This window comes from Prionailurus viverrinus, chromosome X, assembly GCF_022837055.1.
Source record: "Prionailurus viverrinus isolate Anna chromosome X, UM_Priviv_1.0, whole genome shotgun sequence".
Classification (NCBI taxonomy): Eukaryota; Metazoa; Chordata; class Mammalia; order Carnivora; family Felidae; genus Prionailurus; species Prionailurus viverrinus.
Window position 1 is genome coordinate 112,415,403 of NC_062579.1, and position 20,654 is coordinate 112,436,056.

Below are 20,654 nucleotides of genomic sequence, written 5' to 3' on the forward strand. Positions count from 1 at the left end.
AAGTTTATTTATTAATTTTGAGAGAGAGAGAGAGAAAGAGAGCAGAGGAAGGACAGAGGGCGGGGGGGGGGGGAGAGAGAATCCCAAGCAGGCACCGAGCTGTCATCAAGGAGCCTGTCGCAGGGCTCTAACTCATGAAACACAAGATCATGACCTGAGCTGAAATCTGGAGTTGGATATTTAACTGGCTGAGCCGCCCAGGCACCCCTCTCTGAACTTTCCTTGATAAGTATTCTTTGTTGCTTGTTTCCATTTTCAATGGGTTCTTTTGCTCATTTTTTCAGTTGATTAGTACAACCATAAAACGGAATAATTATCTTCATCTTTCTTTGTTCTCCCTGTCTTTTTATGTGTCCAAAGCATTGTAAAATTAAAACCCAGGCCGACTCTCCACCACCATAATTAAAAGTTCTATGTATGTTAACTGGGGTCAATAGTGATGACCCCTCTTTCATTTCTGGTATTGGTATTTTGTATCCTTTCTCTTCCTTCTTGGTTTATGTGGAAGATATTTATCACTTTTATTGAACTTTTCAAAGGACCAGTTTTTTATTTCTTTGATTTTCTTTATTGTTCGGCTCTTCGATTTATTGATTTTTATCCTACTTTTTATTACTTCCTTTCTTATGCTTGGTTTAGTTTTTTAATTTAATTTTTTCGTGTTTGCCTATTTTTGACAGAGAGAAGGAAAGCGTGAGCCATGGAGGGGCAGAGAGAGAGGGAGACAGAGGATCCAAGGAGGCTCCGCCCTGTCAGCACAGGGCCCGATGTGGGGCTTGAACTGACGACCCCGAGCTGGGAGATCATGACCTGAGCCAAAGTCGGACACTTAACTGACTGAGCCACCCAGGCGCCCTGCTTGTTTTAGGAATGAATTGCTGTTCTTTCTCTAGTTTCCTGTAGTGAGAGGCTAGTTATAGATTACAGATCTTTCTTCTCTTCTACTATATGCATTCAGTGCTATAAACCTCCTATCTCACAAATTGTGATAGGTTGTATTTTCATATTCATATGGTTGAAAACATTTTACAATTTCTTGAGACTTTTTCTTTGGCTTATATTTTATGTAGTAGTGTGTTGTTCAACTTCCAAACATTTGGAACTTTTCCAAGAACCGTTCTGCTACTGATTTCTGGTTAAATTCTATTATCTGCTAACATAATTTGTATAATTTCTATTAAATTTGTTAAGGTGCACTTTATGGTCCAGGGGGTGATCTGTCTTGGTGAATGCCTTTGATTCGTATAATTCGTTTATTCTGACGCGCTGTTATTAAGATACACACACATAAAGTGTTTTTATGTCTCCCTGGAAAATGGCCCTTTTCATGATTATGTATGGACTCTCTTTATCCCTGATCAATTTTCTGGTTCCGAGGTCAGCATTGTCTAATCTGAAATTAATGTTGTTACTCCAGCTTCCTTTTGCTTAATGCTAGCATGCTGTATCTTTCTCCATATATTTGCTTTTTAAAAAAAGTTTATTTGCATTTATTTTATGCAGAATGACTCCCAGGCCGTAAGTTTTTGTTTCTTCTGTTTCTTCTGGGATACCTTTTTCATCTGTGCAACTTCCTCTTCTGGCTTAGGAACAATCTGCTCGTTTTCAGTCAGGATCATCCCATCATGTCTGGGTTAATCCGACCAGGAGCCCTGTAAGTTCTACGCCGCGTATTGGGGGCTTGGTTCACCCGGATGTGATCAATGACCAGAGAATCTACATCTGAACCCTTAAAATCACCATTACTGTCTGCATTTTTAATCATGTGCAGTAAAAAGGCAGCCCTCCTTTTGGGCCCCTGACCCTGTGTCCAGCCCCACGGTGTGGCCTGGGCGCGCCTGCCAACCCCATCATCGTAGCGATGGAATGGCACACGTTGCTTTTGCAAAGTGACATCTTTCAGATACGTTGTGGTTTTTGGGGTATGCATACCGTTGACGGTCTAGGCAGTTTCACACGTGTTCTTAAAGTGAAGACTGATGGGATTCCTGGAGGTAAAATTCACAAACGTGCAGAGGCCTCCGGAAGACCGCAGCCTGCAAGAGTTTCTTGCTCTCACACTCATTTACACACCGCCTCCAATAATTTCTCAGTTAAGATTTAAGTGTTCTTACCAGTTTATGTCTCTACTGGCTTCTGATCCCAGTAAAATGAGCTTCGTTGTTCTCTGTATTCACCTTTCTGTCCAGATTTCAGGATACGGTCTGACCCTCAACTTCTATTCTCTGATGGTCCGAGGCAAGTCATTGGCTTTTAGTTTGTTCAGTATTTTCTTCTTGTATGTAGAGGAGTGATGACTTCCAAGCTCTTTACATGCTGGAGCTGAAATAGGAAGTTGTTCTGTTTTTCAGCTCATTAAATATGATATGCTTATGTTTGCTTAGGATTTTTATGTGAGTTTATTCTCCGAGTTTCTGGCATCTCTTGTTTGCTGTAGGTAATTTTGGAAAATTCTTGACCATTGTTTCTTCAAATATTTTTTTCTGTCCCTTTCTGCCTTTCTTCTGGGAGTTCAATTGTACATATGTAAGACTTTTTTTAATCTTGTACCACATCTGTTGGTACACTCTAGATATCTTAGCTCCTAAATAATTAATGATTGAGACCGAATGTCATTTTTGGAAGAGGGTAGAATTTTGAAGAGTAATTTGACAGATTTAAGCTTGAAAAAGAAAGGATATCAGAATTGGTGGAAAACTGGAGAGAGGAGAGAGAGCACTCTTTAATAGGGGATATTGACTTGAGAAAAGTAATCAGCTTATAATTGTAAGGTATTTTTAGCAATCAGTGAATAGAGCAATCTGCACATGGTGTTCATTTTATTTTATTTTTTTAAATATTTATTTTTGAGAGAGAGAGAGAGAGAGAGAGAGAGAGAGACAGTGTGAGTGGGGAGGGGCAGAGATATGGAGACAGAATGTGAAGCAGGCTCCAGGCTCTGAACTATCAGCACAGACCTGAGCTGAAGTTGGACGCTTAACCAACTGAGCCACCCAGGCGCCCCTATGGTGTTCATTTTAGAAACCAATAAGGCATATCTCTTTTTGCTGACTTAATACCTACTTACCCTTCAAAACTTGGTTTAAATATCAGATCTTTTAGGAAGCATTTTCTGACCTTTCCGAAACAGATTTGGTCCACCTGCTTTACATTTTCATAGAACTTTGCATTTAAAATAAATTGAAAAAAATTTGTATTTTAGAGAGAGAGCATAAGCAAGGGAGAGGGGCAGGTGGAGGGAGAGAGAGAGAAAAAGAGTGAGGGAGAATCTCACGCAGGCTCCACGCTCAGGGTGGAGCCAGACACAGGGCTCAATTCGACGACCCTGGGATCGTGAACCGAGCCGAAAAATCAAGAGTTGGACCCTCAACGGACTGAGCCATCCAGGCGCCCTGAACTTTGCATTTTTTTTTTTTTAGTTTGTGTATGTATGTATTTTTTATTTTGTATTATAGTAGTAGCAGCTGACATTTGTTGAATGATTACTATATGCCAGGTATTATATTAAGTAATTAAGAATGATCTCATTTAAGTATACATTTAAAAGTTGTCTTTTACTTTAGACTGTATGTACCATAAAATGAAATGACAAGTTTCATAACTTTTTGTTCACTATTGTATCCCTAGTGTCCACCACATAGCCTGGCACATCATAGGTAGTTAATATAGCTTTTTTGACTGATCAAGTAGTCAAAGATGTCATTGGTACCTTTATTGTTTAATCTTAGCTAATTAAGATAGTTTTTCTTTCTAGGGGCACCTGGGTGGCTCAGTCAGTTAAGATTCCGACTTCGGCTGAGGTTATGATCTCATGGTTTGTGGGTTCGAGCCCCACGTCAGGCTCTGTGCTGACAGCTCAGAGCCTGGAGCCTGCTTCGGATTCTGTGTCTCCCTCTCTCTCTGTTCCTCTCCTACTCAGACTCTTTCTTTCTCTCGATCTCTAAAAAATAAATAAACATTCAAAAAAAATTTTTTTAAGATATTTTTCTTTCTAGTCCATTGGATTTACATGTTAATATTGCTAAATTACTACTTTGGTTAAAACTTTATTTTTAAGTTAATTTATTTTCAGAGAGAGAGAAAGAGAGGCAGAGAGAGAGAGGGAGCATGCACAAGTTGGGGAGGGGCAGAGAGAGAGAGAGGGAGAGAGAATCCCAAGCAGGGTCCACACTGTCAGAGCAGAGCCCGACCTCACGACTTAGGGGCTGGAATCCAAGAACCGTGAGATCATGACCTGAGCTGAAATCAAGAGTCGGACGCCTCACTGAGCCACCCAGGTGCCCCTAGTTTGGTTAAAACTTAAGGCTAGTAACTTCGACAGCTTCTAGAATGCCCCTCTGGTACGGTGAATGATTTTAGAGTTCAAAGAGAGAGAAACAACCACCGACTAATTCACTCTGCTCTGTTGGGACCACATAATCACCTTGTGAAGTAGCTGCCATTTTTAAATGATTTGAATCTTCGATAGGTGATTTTATTTGGGATTTCAGAGTTTATTTAACCATGAGTTTCTTATGGAAAACTGATCTAAATGCATACTGCGGTCAAATTTATTTTTCTGCATTCTGCTCATATATGTATGTAGTTTCTACTCTGTAGAAATAATCTTAGTACAAAAAAAAAAGATTCTAAACCCATTTAATAACCATGTGTAAGAAATAACTATATTTCTCCGATCTCTCAGCAAAATGTTAGTCTTTTTTTTTTCTTCCCAGTGACCTAGATACACCCAAAGCCTGTGAGAGTTACTCTGAATTTCTTTTGCAAAAATCAATACCGGTTTTCCCTTGCCTATTTCTATAGGGAATATTTTCTTTTTGCCTTCCATCCACCCACAGTAGAAACTTTTGCCAGAGATAAAGAATATGACAAGCTTTCCAGATTCATCTCCTAGCAAAGAAAGGGATTTTTCACACGGGTTCATTAAGCTGAGATATTCTATCCTGAGCGAAGTTCCAAGTTAGCACTTGCTGGCTGATGTTCGAGATAGATAAAAATAGAATGATAGATTTCAATCATCTAGTATAACGTTTGCAAAGAAGACCGTCTCCTCGGTAATTGAATCATAATTTGTGTTCAGTTAGTTCCAAAAGACGAGCATAATAACCTGTGATACTTGTTTAGCCTTTTGTAAGTTTTAAAGGTTTTCACATCTATAGCATCCCAGTTGATCCTCGTGTGAAAATGAAGGAAACCTCTTGGAAATGGAGTCTGAAGCCCTGAAGGGGGAGCTCCTGAGCTCCTCTCCCTGCAGCCTGCATCCCCCGAGGGAGGAAGGAAAGAATTATCTTGACACGGGAGGACACTTTTCACATAGGAATGTCGTCTCCTCCACGCTTGTTCCCCGATGAACTTTTGTTTGAGACAGACCTCCCCAGTTTCCACCTAAAACCTAATCAAAGCTGACCTTCCCTTCGTCTCTTGGACTGTCCTATGTTTTGTCATAGTTTTCACGGCTCAAATTCCGATTCCCCTGCCCTTCCTGAATGAACTCCTTTTCCTGGTAAAATAAGTGGCCGTTGAGTTTTTAAGGTTGACACAATGTTCATTACTTGACCCTTTCTCTTGTGCATTCTTCTACTCCAGAGCTTGGAGCGATAAATGCTTGGTTTTCTAGACTCCCCTGCAAGTGAGGCCGACCTTGTGACGCAGCTCGAGCTGGAGAGATGAAAGAAGGGGAAAGCTGAGCGGTGTTCTGAGAAATAGTTTTGATCACCGATCAAAAGAAAGGCAAATGCAGCCTCTTAGCCTCTTCCGCCCGGAACACACAGGTGTTATACCATCTTACAACCACAGGGTAATGCCGACAAGATGGCAAGTTAGAAGGAGCCCCGACGCCTGCATTCATTGTTGGGCGCCCGAAGCTCAGTTTGGCATTGTTGGTTGTGAGAGAAGAGAACTCCTTTTTGGGCCACTGCGATTTTGGCATTCTGCCATGTGCTAATACATGCCCAGTTACTGGAGTTAATTCACCACCACTAAATAGGTGAGGAAAATGATACTGAAAGGACATGCTCTTTAACACGGCAACAGTAGGGGAATGTTGCTTTGGTTTTGTGTGGATTTTGTTTTATGTATTTATTGATTTTAGAGAAAGAGAGAGAGCAGGAGCAGGGGTGAGGAGCAGACCGACAGAGAGAATTGTAAGCGGGCTCCACACTCAGTGCAGAGACTGACACGGGGCTTGATCCCGTGACCCTGGGATCATGACCTGAGCAGAAATCAAGAGTTAGACAACCAACTGAGCCACCCAGGGGCCCCGAGTTTTGTGTAGTTTTTAATATATATATATATATATATATATAAGCATATATATATATATATATATACACCTTAAGGTGGGGGGTGCCTGGGTGGCTCAGTCTGTTAAGTGCCCGACTCTTCATTTCAATTCAGGTTTTAATCCCAGAGTTGTGGGATCGAGCCCTGAGTTGGGCTCTGTGCTGAGTATGGAGCCTGCTTGGGATTCTCTCTCTCCCTCTCTTTCTGCCCCTCCCCCCTCAAAATGAATTAAACATTAAAAAAAACCTTAAGGATGGTAATCATTTCAGAAAACATGGGTACGCTCCCCCATATTTAGAATTCGTATACTCACCAGGAGAAGAAATACTACCTATGATTCCTAGCTTCATCAATAATGTGTCTATGGATTATTTGTGGTTTGGGCCATTAGGAAAAGTACTATCATGGGAATCCCTTTCAATGTCTTCCGGTGCATATATACATACACTTTTCTATGGTCCTTACTCAAGAGTGGGATTGCTGGGCTACAGATCACGTATGTCTTCAGTTTTACCAGCTACTTCTCAACTCTTTTCCAAAGTGGTTATATTAATTATGTATCCTACCAACAGAGTATTAGAATTATATCCTCCTCACCAGTGGGCATTATCAGATTGTGAAAAGTTGCCAGTCTGCAATGTGGGTAATATCTTGTATTGTGGTTTTGATTGATATTTTCCTGATTACTAATAAGGTTGAGCTCCATTACATATGATGGTTGGACAGCTGGAATTTCTCTGTTTTGAAGGAACTACAAATCTTTCCATCTTTCTGTAGAGGTGGGATCTGTCTTCTCATTGGTTTGTTTCTCATATTTTGATTCCTATTATTCATGGGATTTATGTTCTGTAACTACCATCATGAACACCGAATTAGCAAATGCTGAACTATGCGCTCAGGAAGAATACAGGATTAAGTTCCAGTGAGCCACTGGTCACATTTACATCAACGGAAACACCTTGTTTACCTTGTACACCAGACAAACTCATCAGTGTTGGAAATCTGCTCTTCCCATTACCTTCTCCTGTATGACACTTAACAGATACTTTTTTCTTTTCTTTTCTTTTAAATATTTTATTTCAAGTAATCTCTATACCCAACATGGGGTTTGAACTTACAACCCCGATATCGAGAGTCACAGGCTCTACTGGACTGAGCCAGCCAGGTACCCCACTTAACAAATACCTTTAAAATTCTTCCGAGGGGGGGGCCTGGGTGGTGCAGTGGGTGAAGCGTCCGACTTCGGCTCAGGTCATGGTCTCCCAGTTAGTGGGTTCAAGCCCCATGTCGGGCCCTGTGCTGACAGCTCAGAGCCTGGAGTCTGCTTCCGATTCTGGGTCTCCCTCTCCCTCTGCTCTTCCCCCACTGGCTCTCTGCCTCTCTCTCTCTCTCTCTCTCTCTCTCTCTCTCAAAAATAAATCAACATTTAAAAAATATTGAAAATTCTTCCATAACCTCCTGATCTGCAGAAACTGCCTCACCTACAAGTTTAGCGATTTCCACACTGTATAGTCTTTTGAAATATGCAAGGCAAGCAGCCAACACTGCTCAAGAAGAGTTTAACGTTTCCCTGACCGCGGGCAATGTGAGTGTCAATTTCTTTGGCTTTCAGTGTCTCAACTGTCCGTTTCACTTTCATTAACTTGTTATCATCTCCCAACTCCACAAAGTTAGCCACTTTTCCATCTCCTCCATAGCTTCCTCACGCCTATAGCTGTTATTTTAGCACTTTCCAGAACTGCCTCATGCAAAGATTGACAAATTCCCTCTTCCTTTTTCTGGCAAAAAACAAACTCCTGGCTGGGCCAGAAGCAGCAATTGTTTTATAAGCCATTGTAACGTCTGGTTATGGACTTTCTGAAGACAGAATAGTTGACTAGTGTGTAACCCAAAGCAGCTTGGCCTGTTAGGACCAATTGACAATCTTTTTTTCTCTTTTATCCATCATGTAATTGCCTCCCTCCTTCCTCTTCCTCATAAACCCCCCTGGCTTTTAGGACACTTCTCTGGTTACTGCTGGAATCTGTGCTCCCCAAACTGCAATGCTTTGAATAAACGCTTCTTTGCCTCTCATTGTTGCTCTTACTTCTAGGTTGACATGAAGTACCTCACAGCCTTCTCAGGAACACTAGACATCACTTCCACACTGCTGAAAGCCACATTAAAAGGCAAAATCATCATCAGCAAGCACAAAATCAAACATGTGGCACTCAACGAACCTTGAAAAGAACATTTGTTTACAGTATGGGAGCTCAGGCAAGAAGGCAGAGTAGCACCTTGTTCAGCCTCACCTGGCAGTGTATACACCGAGTGACTCAGATCTTCCCATGATCACCAATGTCCGCAAATTACCGTAAGTATTGATTTGGGGATTATACATACATTGTCGTGAGCAGAGGATTTCGCAAACACAGAATCTGAATAATGAGGAGGGGCTGTGTCTATTGACATACAAGTATGCCTTGTTTTACTATGCTTTGCTTTATTGCACTTCAAGGGTAATCACATTTTTTACAAATTGATGGTTTGTGGCAATCCTGTTGAGAGTCTACGGGTGCCATTTTTCCAATAGCATTTGCTCACTTTGTGTCTCTGTGCCACATTTGGTAATTCGCACCATATTTCAAACTTTTTCATTTTATATTTGTTACGGTGATCTGTGATCAGTGATTATCGTGGTGTCTATACGGGGTGTCTCTCCATCGGATGCGGGCCGGAAGCCAATGGGGAGGGAGGTGAAATAATTCACCTGAGGCTGAACAAAGGGTGTACAAGTTTACTGAATACACCACAAGGGAGCTGTGGGCAGGAGAGCAGAGAGAGGCTGTCTGCAAAGAGGCAGTGGCTGGGAGCTGTTTTTTTTCTTTAATGTTTATTTTTTAGAGACAGAGAGAGAGAGAGACAAACAGACAGACAGACAGAATCCAAAGCAGGCTCGAGGCTCTGAGCTGTCAGCACAGAGCCCGACTTGGGGCTTGAACTCAGGAACGGTGAGATCATGACCTGAGTTGAAGTCGGACGCTTAACTGACTGAGCCACCCAGGTGCCCCTAATTTTTATAATTTTTAAAAAGATTTTATTTAGTTATTTTTTTTTTTAATATTTTTTTTCAACGTTTATTTATTTTTGGGACAGAGAGAGACAGAGCATGAACGGGGGAGGGGCAGAGAGAGAGGGATACACAGAATCGGAAACAAGGCTCCAGGCTCTGAGCCATCAGCCCAGAGCCTGACGCGGGGCTCGAACTCACGGACCGCGAGATCGTGACCTGGCTGAAGTCAGACGCTTAACCGACTGCGCCACCCAGGCGCCCCAAAAAGATTTTATTTTTAAGTAATCTCTATGCCCAATGTGAGGCTTGAACCTACAACCCCAAGATCAAGAGTTGCATGCTCCACCGACTGAGCCAGCCAGGTGCCCCAACATTTTTTAGTAACAAAGCATTTTTAAATTAATGTATGTACTTTTTTTAGACACAATGTTTATCGCACACTTAATAGACTACAGTATAGTGTAAACAAAATGTTTTAAAAGGTTATTTATTTATATTTACGTAATCTCTACACTCAACGTGGGCCTCGAACTCACGACCCCCAGATGAAGAGTCAGATGCTCTTGGGGTGCCTGGGTGGCTCAGTCCGTCAAGTGTCCGACTTCCGCTCAGGTCATGATCTCCCAGTTAGTGGGTTCAAGCCCCGTGTCGGGCCCTGTGCTGACAGCTTGGAGCCTAGAGTCTGCCTCAGATTCTGCGTCTCCCTCTCTCTCTCCCCCTCCGCCAGTCACACTCTGTCTCTCGCTCTCCTTCAAAAATAAACGTACATTTAAAAACTTAAAAAAAAAAGTCAAATGCTCTTCCGACTGGTCCAGCCCGATGCCCCCAAACAACTTTTTTCAGGTTTTTTTTTTTAAGTTTATTTACTTATTTTGAAAGAGAGAGCAGGAGAGGGCCAGATAGAGGAGAGAGAGAGCCCAAGCAGGTTCTGCACTGTGAGCATAGAACCTGAAGAGGGGCTTGATCTCACAAGGGGTGAGATCATGGCCTGAGGGGAAACCAAGAATAGGGCCATCCAGTCGCCTCCTCAACCGTAACTTTTATATGCATCAGGAAACCAAAAAATTCTCTTGACCCACTTGATGGTGATACTTGCTTTGTTGTGGTAGTCTGGAACCGAGCCCACAGTATCTCCAAGGTATGTTCGTGTGTGTGTGTGTGTGTGTGTGTGTGTGTGTGTGTGGTGTGTGTGTGTGAAAAAGTCAGGGTTAAATTTTTTCCCTGTGGTTACCAATCGTCTCATCACGTTTAGTAAAAACTTAACCTTTCCCCCACTCTGCAGTGCTACTTTTGTCATAAATCAACTGTCCATTTATGCAAGGCTCTATGTGATACTGTGAATTTTAATGAATATATTTTGATCCCGCTTCTGGCTCACAGCTCCTCAAACCCTAGGAATTTCCGATGCGCGGAGCAGCAGAAAGGTGTCTTGTTATGTTAATGAGGTCTCTTTTAGAAAGGCCCCCGGGTAGCCTGAAGGCGGGGGCTGGTTGCCAGGGGAACCAACCACGCGACGGGAGGGTGGGACCTTTGGGAACCGCCCCCTGACTCGGGGGAGAGGCGGGGGCTGGAGGCCGGATCAGCCAATGGGCAATGACGCCTCTGTAACCAAGCCTGCGTAAAGCCCGACAGGAGGGCTTGGTGACCACGTGGAGCGGCGGGCAGAGTGGCGGCCTGGCGAGGGCAGGGAAGCTGGGGGGAAGCTGCCCGCCCGGGGAAGCTGCCCGCCCGCCCTGCACCCCTCCTCCTCGGTAACGCGCCCGCCTGGCCGTGTTCCCGAGTCCCAGCCTTTCTGACTCACCCCGCGATCTGGTAAGGAAGCCGGTTCTCTAAGTTCTGTGAGCCGCTCCGGCATCTTAATCGGACCCAAGGAGGGCGCTGTGGGAACCTTTGCCGCGGCTAAGTCCCAAGCACCCGGGCTCGCAGCTGGGTCTCGGGTGGGGGTGGGGGTGGGGGTGGGGGTGGGGGCGGGGGCGGGGCGGTCCTGTAAACGGAGCCCTTCACCCTGACCGTCGGAGCTCTCTCCCGGCAGACAGTATCAGAATTGGGTTCAATTGTAGGACTCTCAGCTGGTGTCCCGAGAATTACTGGTTGGTGTAGGAACTACCCCCCCCCCCCGCCACCCCCACATTGCAAATTGGTGACCTGAACCCTTATACTCCACTTCTACCTTGTCTGTTCTGTTCTGTCCTACTATCCCTTACACCAATATCACACTGCCTTAATTACTATAATTTTATAATTATTTTTGATAGCTGGTAGGCCAAGTCCTTACATTTTGTCATCTTTTTGAAAAGTGCCTCAATTATTTTTGCCATATGTTTCTATACACATTGTATTCTTTTATTTTTTTAAAAGTTTATTTATTTATTTTGAGAGAAAACAAGCAGGGGAGGACAGAGAGAGAGGGGGACAGGATCTGAAGTGAGCGGGCTCCGTGCTGACAGCAGAGAGCCCGATGTGGGGCTTGAACCCACGAACCGTCAGATCGTGACCTGAGCCGAAGTCGTGACGCTTAACCTACTGAGCCACCTAGGCGCCCCTTCTAGATACATTTTAGAATCATTTTGTCAATTGCCACAAAAATATGTGCAGATATATTGATTAGGTTTGCACTGGATTCATTGATCATCTTGGGGTTGACATTTTACGAATATTGTTTCCGAAACCATAAATATGGTATATTTAATGTTGATTTAAGTCTTTAATTTCTCTCAATTTCTCACAGAGGCCTTCACATCTTTTGTTGTGTTTAATTTTAGATTATATATATATATATATAGATAGATAGATAGATAGATAGATATTATATATATTATTTTACTTTTGATATTATTAAGCTCTATGCCCATCCTGGGGCTTGAACTCACAACCCCAACAACAGGAGTCACATACTTCACCGGCACAGCCAGACTGGCTCTCATAATTGCTATTTTTATGGCTCTGTAGATGTTGTCTTTTTAAATATCATTTTTTGTTGATGGTATATATAAATTCCATTCCCTTTTATGTTTTTATTATGGAGAACTTGCTAAACTCATTCGAATAACTTATCTCTATATTATTTATACTTTATATGCATAATCATAGAATATATGTATAATGTCATCTTTTCCCTGCTTTCTAATGAATACAACTTTACCATACTGGCTGGACCTCAGCACAGATGTTAAATGGAAGTGGTGGCAGCGGACATCTTTGTGTTGTTCCAGATTTCACTGGAAATTTCTCAGTGTGTCACCGTAAAGCATTTTTTTGTAGCTGTCAGTTTTCAAGCAAAGGAAGTTCTCTTATATGTACTTAGCTAAGTTTTTGTGTTATGGATGTGCTATTAATTTAATCAAATGATTCTCTTCCATGTATTTGAACGATCATTTGATTTTCCTTTTTTAATATGGTAACGCGGTACATTACATTAACTAAAATTTTAAAGTGAAACAAACCAACATTTTTGAACTAACTCCACAGTCTAACGATGTATCGTCCTTTTTTGGTGTTGCTGATATTTCGTGAGGATTTTCACAAGTATACTTTTGAATGAGATGCACATGTAATTTTCCTTCCTTTCCTGATAAATTTCCTTTCCTTTCCTTTCCTTTCCTTTCCTTTCCTTTCCTTTCCTTTCCTTTATTGTTAAGAGTCTGTTAACAAGGTGTTCGACTCATGGAATGAGTTGTAAATTGTATCTTCTTATTCCATTGTTGGGAATAATAGTTTGTGTAATGCGGGAATTGAATTACTGTTTTCTTGAAGTTCTTGGACCTGCAGCTTTCAATGCAGGAAGATTGTTATTACTAATGCAAATTGTTTAATTGTTACAGAACTGTTTTGGGCAAATTATATTTTTCTAGGAATCTATAAGTTGTATCTAAATATTGAATGTGTTGGCATAAAGTCGTTCACGATATTGTCTTAGTTTACTGTCTGAGGGGTCTGTGACAGTGTTCTGTTGTTCATTCTCACTGTTCTGTGGCAGAGATTTAGGGAACTTTTAGAAGAAACATGAATTTTGGAACAATTTTAGTTACTGAAAAATTGCAAAGATAGTACAGAGAGTCCTTGTATACCCTTCATGCAATTTCCCTTATTATTAACATAAGTGTCATACATTTGGTAAAAATAAGGCACCGATATTTGATACACTATTATTAACCGAAGTCCATATTTTACCCAGATTTTCTTACTTTTCACATAGTGTCCTTTTTCTGTTCCAGGATCCCAGGTTACATTTAGTTGCCAGATGTACTGGGCCTCTTCTAGGCAGTGACAATTTTTCAGACTTCCTTGGCAGTTTTGGTGTCAACGTTTTAAGGAGTATCGGTCAGCTATTTTATAGAACATCCTCAAATTGGGATTTGTCTGAGCTTTCCTTGTACCCAATACATGATTTGTCTATTTCTTTCTTATATTTTTATCAGTTTTTTTCCCCACGTATTTTGACACTCTTGTTCGCAATATACGCTTGTAGGATCATTATGTCTTTTTAAAGAATTTAACTCTTCCATTATAAAACGTCCCTTGTGATGATTAATTTTAAGTGTCAACTTGGCTAGGCCACAGTACCCGGGTATTTGGTCAAACATCGGTCTAAATGTCCTTGTGAAGGTGTTTTTTAGGTAAGATTAGCATTTAAACCAGCAGATTATCTTCCATCATGTGGGTGGGCCTTATTCAACTAGTTGAAGACCTTGGGGAAAATAAGAGCTGTCCCCTGTGATGGTTAATTTTATGTGTCAACTTGACTGGGTTGAGGTATAGCCAGATAGTTGGTAAAACATTATTTCTGGGTGTGTCTGTGAAGATATTTCTGGAAAAGATTACCCTTTGAATTGGTGGACTGAGGTAAGAAGAGCTCCACTGTCTAATCCGTTGAGGGCTTTCATAGAACAAAAAGGTAGAGAAAGGGCAAATTTGTTGCTCCCTTTGTTTAATTTGAGGCGTCCGTCCTTTCCTGCTCTTAAATATTGGTGCTTTCAGTTCCCAGGATTTTGGACTTGGACTTACACCATTGGCTCCTCTGGTTCTCAGGCATTTGGACTTGGATTGAATTGTACTACCAGCTTCCCTGGTTGTCCAGCTTTCAGGTGGCAGATCAAGAGGTTCTGGGCCTCCATAACCACAGAAACATATTCCTATAATAAATTTCTTCTATCTATCCATCCATCCATCCATCCATCCATCCATCCATCCTATTCTGCTGGTTCTATTTATACTGAGGGTGGCTCTAGAGGAACAGAATTTTAAGGATGATTTTTCTGAATTGGTTCTGTTGTTTATGGAGTTGATCCTCTAATCTTAATAGATTGAAAGACACTCACCTCTTTCCAGTGGTAAAGAAAGCACTGATACTCCATGGCATGAATTTTTTACAGAGATAAGCAAAATATCTGCATTGACTGCTACTCATTAGCCACTTACGAAAAGCATCTTGTCAGGACGCCTGGGTGGCTCAGTCGGTTAAGCTTCCACTCTTGATTTCGGCTCAGGTCCTTATCTCACGGTTCGGTTCCTGAGTTCAGCCCCCACATGGGGCTCACCAGTGACAGTGCGGAGCCTGCTTGGAATTGTCTTTCTCTCTCTCTCTCTCCGTCCCTACCCGCTCACGCTGTCTGTCTTAAAAATAAAAGCATCTGGTCTCTTAGCTTCTAGGTGTTCTCACCAGTTTATGGGTCCAGCGGCTTCTGCAGGTTAGCAGTTCTTTGTTACGATTCACCGTATTTGCGGGTGTTTATAGATTTTGGGGTGTAGGTTTGCCCCGATACCTGGTTTCTGAAGGATCTAAGCAAAGTTGTCGATTTTCAATTTGTTCAGTCCTTTCCATGTCAGTGCTGAAATCAGAAATCTGATAATTTTATTATTTATGTCTAAGGACATAAATTGTTATTTATGTATTTGTTATTGTGTATTTGCTATTTTCTTTTAAATGTTCATTTTTGAGAGAGAGAGAGAGAGAGAGAGAGCGAGCAGGGGAGGGGCAGAGAAAGGCCGAGGGGTGGGTAACAGAGGATCCCAAGCGGACTCTGTGCTGACAGAGCCTGATGTGGTGCTGGAACTCATGAACCATGAGATCAGGACCTGAGCCGAAGTTGGATGCTCTACCGACTGAGCCACCCAGGCGCCCCAATTTGGTATTTTTAAAAAATGATTTTAAATAATCTCTACAGCCAATGTGGGGCTCGAACCTACAACCCCAAGATCAAGAGACACACGCCACTGACTGACCCAGCCAGGTGCCCCTGTTTGTTAGTAATTTGGCTTTCATCTTTAATAATGTCTTCCTTTTATATTTTGGGGGTTTATTTTTCCATTTCTTTTCTAAACTTATTGAAGTAGATGATTGGTGCATTAATTTTCATGCTTTGGTCTCTTATAACATATGCATTTAAGGAATAAATTTCCTGCTAAGCATGACTTTATCTTCATCCCACATATTTAGATATGGTATTTGTATTAATTTATACTTCAAGATAGTTCTAATTTCTATTAAGACTTTCTTGTTTATGCAAAGATTTTTAAAGTGTTTTTTTTAAGTTTCTAAAGACATGAGAATTTTCATTTTACATTTTTGAAATTGATGTCTGACATAACTTTGTGATCACACAGAATGTTCCATAACTGAAATCATTTGATTTCTACTGAGGCTAGCTTTGTGGCCAAAGATATAGTCCATGTTTACAGATGTTCACTGTGTGGTTATTAGAATTTGTATTCTTCAATAATTATGCAGTAGTTACAATGTTAGAACTGTTAATGGTTTAATTCTAATTTTCAGTATCTTTCCTAATATTTTTATCTGCTTGGCTAATCCATTACCGAGACCACTGTGCTACGTTTGCAGATACTTCAATTTCTCATTATAATTGTACCAGTTAACCTTTTATATATTCTGGGTACACTCTTAGCACAAACAAAATGACAGACATCTGTCATATATTCCTGATGGATTAAGCCTTTTATCCTTATGAAGTTAAGGTCTTTATCTCTACTAATTCATGTTGCTGTAAATTTTACTTTATCTCATATCAGTATAGCTACGCCAGATGCAATTGCAAAGGTACTTATGTGTTGTATCTCCTTGGAATCCAGGGCACATAGGAACGGGAGTGCAGGAAGAGAATGATGGCGGTGATGACCGGCACAGAGCTGGTGGATGCCGGACTGGAAGTGAGAGGTGATTACATTTCTGTCATTTTGGTACCTTTGCTCTACCCTGTGATCAGAGTACAGATGTTCAGTGGGATTAAGGAGTTCAAGTGAGAAGTCTTCAGTGCGAATATCCTAATTTTTATTCGCTCAACAAATACTTACTGAGTACCTGCATTGTACCTATCTCTATCTCTGGTATATATGTGTATATATATATATGTGTGTGTGTGTGTATATTATATGCATGTGTGTATATACACGTGTGCGTGTGCAGAGAGAGCGTGCACACTGGCACATGGAACACGCCAGGAATGAACAAGGGAAATATGCTTTGAGTATTTCTATCCTACACATTTGTTACAAGGAAATTAAGGCATAGAGCGGTTAGATGACGTGCCCAAAGTCAGACTCCTAATAAGTGGTAGATCCAGGATTTTAAACAGAACCCATCTGGCTCCACTTTTCCTCCTCAAGGATACTGCCTCCTAATGTCATGAGAAACAAGCCTAGATAGCTACGGGAGTTTGGAGGAGGAATTGATGGACCCTCTCCCGGGGGTCAGAGGAGATCTCGGTTGGCGGAGTGGGCTCTGACTGGCAAGGGGTGAGATGGGTGAAGGGGTGCGAAGGCTGTTACAGGTGGAGAAAGGGGTGAGAGGGGTGGGGGGTGCGAAGGCCGTTACATGTGGAGAAAGGGGTGAGAGGGGTGGGGGGTGCGAAGGCCGTTACAGGTGGAAAAAGCGGCGTGAGCAGCGGCGGTGAGCCGTGACCGCGTGCGAGGTCTCCGGGAAAGGCCGTGGCTCCTGTGCCCGGAGCCTAGGTTGGGTGGGGTGGAGGGGGTGGTGAGAAATAGCCCGGGAGGAGCTTGGAGCCCCCGTGCTGAGCCCCTTCCCTTGGGGATTGGGAAGTGGGGACCGGGGATTTTGGATTTCGTTCTGTCTCCGTGCCGACTGGGGGCGAGGCCAGAGCGGGAGTGGTGCGAGCGCGATAGGAGGCTGTAGCAACGCGAATGGAAAGGCTGATGAGATTCCGAGGATGGCTTCCTGGCAGAGGTGGCCGAACGTCACAGCCGGTCAGATCCGGGGCCGAGAGACGGAGGCGTTCCGGTGCCTTCGGGGCTCCGGTTTTGGTGAAGAGCCTGCTCCTTCAGCCGCGCTCAGCTCGCCCAGTCTCCTGAGCGCCTCTGTGCCTGGCACCAGGTGACAGAGAGGCTGGCCGTGGTTTTTTAATTTTTAAATTCGTTATTGAGCCGTGACCGATGGGTAACCTACTAGCTTCAGGTGCAAGACGAGATTCACCATTTGCGTATATTGCAAACAGACGATCACCGCGGTGAGTCTGGTTAACCTCTGTCACCACACGTACTCACACGTTGTTTTCTCTTGTGATGAGCACCTTCAAATATATGATACGGTGTCGTTAACTATAGTCGCCGTGCTGAACGTGACATCCCCGTGACTTATTTATTTATAACTGGAAGCGTGTGCCTTTTGACCCCCTTCCCCACCGTAGCCAACCGCCAATTGGTTACCTGTATCTGGGAGTTCCCTTTTTTTGGTGAAGATTCCACATGCAAGTGAGACCAGGTGGTATTTGTCCGGCTCTGTCTGACTTGTTTCACTTAGTGTGACGCCCTCAAGGTCACCCGTGTTGTCGCAGGTGGCAAGATTTCATCCTTTCTGATGGCTCAGTAATCTTCCTTTTTGTTTTTTAAATCCATTCATCTGTGGGTGGACGCGTGGGTGGTTTCCACATCTTGGCTGTCGTGAACGATGCTACAGCGAACGTGGGGGTGCGTGGATATGTTTCTGAGTTGGCGTTCTCCTCCCCTCGGATCGACACCCAGCGGTGGCATTGCTGGGTCGTGTGGTTCTACGTGAGACCTTGTGACGAGCCTCCATGCTGATTTCCGCAGCGGCTGCGGCAGTTTGCGTTCCCACCAGCAGCGCACCAGAGTGCCTGGCCCCACACACAGTTTTATATTCTGGGGTTGTAAGCTGGTTGGTTAGAATCAAAATGTGATTAAAAAAATTTTTTAAGAGGTGTGAGGTGATATCTCATTGTAGTTTTGATTTGCATTTCCCTGATGATGAGTGATGATGAGTGAACATGCTTTCATGAGCCCATAGGCCATCTGGATGTCTTTGGAGAAATGTCTGTTCATGTCTTCCGCCCATTTTTTAAAGTGTTTATTTTTGAGAGAGCGAGAGAGAGCGAGCAGTGGAGGGGCAGAGAGAGAGGGAGACAGAGGATCCAAAGCAGGCTCTGCACTGAGAGCAGAGCGCCCAAGGTGGGGCTCAAACTCACGACTGGCAAGATTATGACCTGGGCCAAAGTCCGAGCATAACCAACTGAGCCATGCAGGCATCCCTGCCGATTTTTTGATTGAATTGTTTTTTTTTGGGTTTTGAGTTGTATAAGTTCTTTATAGATTTTGGATATTAACCCTTTATCATATATGTCATTTGCAAATATCTTCTTCCACTCTAGATTGTATTTTAGTTTGTTGATTGTTTCCTTCCCTGTGCAGAAGCTTTTTATATTGATATAGTCCCAATAGTTTATTTTTGCTTTTGTTTCCCTTGCCTCAGGAAAAATGTTTCTGTGGCCGATGTCAGAGAAATTACTGCCTGTGCTCTCTTCCTGGATGTTATAGTTTCAGGTTTCACATGTAGGTCTTTCATCAATTTTGAATTTATTTTTGTGTACAGTGTAAGAAAGTGGTCAAGGGGCGCCTGGGTGGCGCAGTCGGTTAAGTGTCCGACTTCAGCCAGGTCACGATCTCGCGGTCCGTGAGTTCGAGCCCCGCGTCAGGCTCTGGCCTGATGGCTCAGAGCCTGGAGCCTGTTTCTGATTCTGTGTCTCCCTCTCTCTCTGCCCCTCCCCTGTTCATGCTCTGTCTCTCTCTGTCCCAAAAATAAATAAACGTTGAAAAAAAAAAAAGTGGTCAAGTTTCATTCTTTTGCATGTTGCTGTCCACTTTTCCCAACACCATTCATTGAAGAGACTCTTTTTCCCATTTGATATTCTTTCCTGCTTTGTCGAAGATGAATTGACTATATAATTGTGGCTTTATTTCTGGGTTTTCTATTCTGTTCTATTGATCTCCATGTCTGTTTTTGTGCCAGTGCCATACTGTTTTAATTACTACAGCTTGGTAATATCACTTGAAGTCTGAGATTGTGATACTTCCAGCTTTGCTTTTCTTTACAAAATTGCTTTGGCTAAAAGCGGGAGGCATCACAATCCCAGACTTTAGCCTCTACTACAAAGCTGTAATCATCAAGATGGCATGGTATCGGCACAAAAACAGACACATAGACCAATGGAATAGAATAGAAACCCCAGAACTAGACCCACAAACGTATGGCCAACTAATCTTTGACAAAGCAGGAAAGAATATCCAATGGAAAAAAGACAGTCTCTTTAACAAATGGTGCTGGGAGAACTGGAATGTGCAGAATGATGAAACTAGACCACTTTATTACACCATTCACAAAAATAAACTCAAAATGGATAAAGGACCTGAATGTGAGACAGGAAACTATCAAAACCCTAGAGGAGAAAGCAGGAAAAAAACCTCTCTGACCTCAGCCGCAGCAATTTCTTACTTGACACATCCCCAAAGGCAAGGGAATGAAAAGCAAAAATGAACTATTGGGACCTCATGAAGATAAAAAGCTTCTGCACTGCAAACGAAACAATCAACAAAACTAAAAGGCAACCGATGGAATGGGAAAAGATTTTGGCAAACGACATATCGGACAAAGGGCTGGTATCCAAAATCTAAAAAGAGTTCACCAAACTCCACACCCGAAAAACAAATAATCCAGTGAAGAAATGAGCAGAAAACATGAATAGACACTTCTCTAAAGAAGACATCCGGATGGCCAACAGGCACATGAGAAGATGCTCAACGTCACTCCTCATCAGGCAAATACAGATCAAAACCACACTCAGATACCACCTCACACCAGCCAGAGTGGCTAAAATGAAGAAATCAGGAGACTAGATGCTGGAGAGGATGTGGAGAAACGGGAACCCTCTTGCACTGTTGGTGGGAATGCAGACTGGTGCAGCCGCTCTGGAAAACAGTGTGGAGGTTCCTCAAAAAATTAAAAATAGATCTACTCTATGACTCAGCAATAGCACTGCTAGGAATTTACCCAAGGGAT

The 20,654-nt window shown here is 42.7% G+C and overlaps 1 long non-coding RNA gene across 1 annotated transcript in view; it reads left to right on the forward strand.

Annotated features, from left to right (window-relative positions):
• The first annotated feature begins 11,001 nt into the window (after nt 1-11,001).
• The window catches only part of LOC125157650 (uncharacterized), a 30,457-nt gene continuing 20,804 nt past the window's right edge, over nt 11,002-20,654 (forward strand). Inside the window, exons 1-2 of the long non-coding RNA XR_007149032.1 lie at nt 11,002-11,146; nt 16,421-16,505. This is a non-coding gene — a long non-coding RNA (uncharacterized LOC125157650). The remainder of the gene's footprint in view (nt 11,147-16,420; nt 16,506-20,654) is intronic.